Raw genomic sequence first — 2,091 nt, forward strand, 5'->3', positions numbered from 1 at the left:
AGTGGGAGTGGACAGACCAATGTCAAAAATCCTTCGAAAACTTAAAACAAGCTATCATTGCAGACCCTGTGTTAGCCATCCCGGATATGAGCAAGCCATTCGAAGTTCACACAGACGCATCCGATTTTGCCTTAGGAGGAGTCATAATGCAAGAGGGTCGAGCAATAGCTTTTGAAAGCAGGAAGCTCAACAATGCAGAGCGACGATATTCCACACATGAGAAAGAGTTACTAGCAGTCGTACATTGCCTGCGGGTATGGCGCCACTATCTGTTGGGATCCAGGTTCATAGTAAAGACAGACAACACAGCGGTTAGTCATTTCCTGACTCAACAGGGATTGACATCCAAACAGGCCCGATGGCAAAGCTTGTTAGCAGAATTTGACTTTGTACTAGAGTATCACTCAGGGAAAATTAATCAAGTGGCAGATGCATTAAGTCGGAAGTCAGAATTAGCAGAGTTGACAAGAATAGCCTCTTTGTCCAACAGCCAACTATCATCCCCATTACGAGAACAGATCCGGGACAACCTACAGAAAGACCCTCAGGCAACTGCTATCATCAACCTGGCAAAGCAAGGGAAAACCAGACAGTTCTGGATGAGCGATGACTTGTTAATAACAATCAAAGAAAGAGTGTATGTACCAACCGTCGCTAATCTGAGGAAGACACTGATGAAGGAATGTCACGACACACTATGGGCAGGCCATCCGGGGTGGCACCGCATGCTAGCTCTCCTCTAGCGAAACTATTACTGGCCAAGGATGGAAGATGATGTGAGAGAATATACAAAAACGTGTCTAATCTGCCAACAAGACAAGGCCGAAAGAAAGAAACCTGCAGGGCTGCTGCAGCCACTGCCAGTACCAGACCGACCATGGGAAAGTGTCTCTCTCGACTTCATCTCCAGCCTCCCCCGAGTGGGCGACTTCGACTCCATCTTGGTGGTGGTTGACAGGTTTTCCAAATATGGAACTTTCATTCCGATGCCAAAATATTCAACGGCGGAAGTGACGGCACAGGCTTTCTTCAAGCAGGTAGTCAAGTATTGGGGAATCCCAAAGAGCATTGTCAGCGACAGAGATGGTCGGTTTGTGGGAACCTTTTGGGCCGAATTATTTCGACTCTTGGGGTCGAGCCTCGATATGTCCACTAGTTATCACCCTCAGACTGATGGTCAAACAGAGCGATTTAACAGCATGTTTGGAAGAGTACCTTCGTCACTTCGTCAATGCCAGTCAACGAAATTGGCCTTCCTTGTTGGATGTGGCGCAATTCTGCTTTAATAGCCAGAAAAGTTCTGCTACTAATAAATCACCTTTTGAAATTGTTACAGGTCAACAGCCGCTGGTGCCTCATTCAGTTGACATTCCATACACAGGCAAAAATCCAAAGGCGTACCTATTCACCAAAGAGTGGAAACAGAACGAGGAGATCGCGAAGGCGCATTTGACAAAGGCATCAAGGAGGATGAAGAAATGGGCGGACACAAGCCGACGTCCACAAGAGTTCCAAGTGGGAGACATGGTCCTGCTCAGACTTCGACCTGAACAACTTCGCTGCCTACGGAACAGAGATAGACGACTTGTCAGGAAGTACGAGGGACCCCTCCCAGTCCTAGCTAAAGTGGGACCCGTAGCCTACAAACTGGATCTCCCACAGTGGATGTCATTCCACCCAGTGTTCCATGTCAGCAACTTGAAGGAGTACCACCCAGACACAGTAGACGATCAGCGCAACAAATCAAAGCGACCTCCAATTACAAAGAAAGCACCTGCGAGCAAAGAAGTGGAAGAAATCCTTGCAGAACGCACAGCAACGACATGTCACCGCCGCCCGCACACAGAATACCTTGTCAAGTGGAAAGCCCAAGGAATAGAAGAAACAAGCTGGGAGAAAGCAACCGACCTCCAATCTTTCCAAAACAAGATTGAAGACTTCATCAAGACCCGTTCGACAGGGACGTCGAACCTCTGAGTGGGGGAGAGTGTAAGGGGGGATTATCTTTGTAATCAAACTATGTAACAATGGGGAGAGACTTACTCTATTGTGTTATATGGAGCTTTGTAATAGCCATTGTCAGTAGGACTC

This window comes from Euphorbia lathyris, chromosome 8 (genome assembly GCF_963576675.1).
Source record: "Euphorbia lathyris chromosome 8, ddEupLath1.1, whole genome shotgun sequence".
NCBI classification, from domain to species: domain Eukaryota; kingdom Viridiplantae; phylum Streptophyta; class Magnoliopsida; order Malpighiales; family Euphorbiaceae; genus Euphorbia; species Euphorbia lathyris.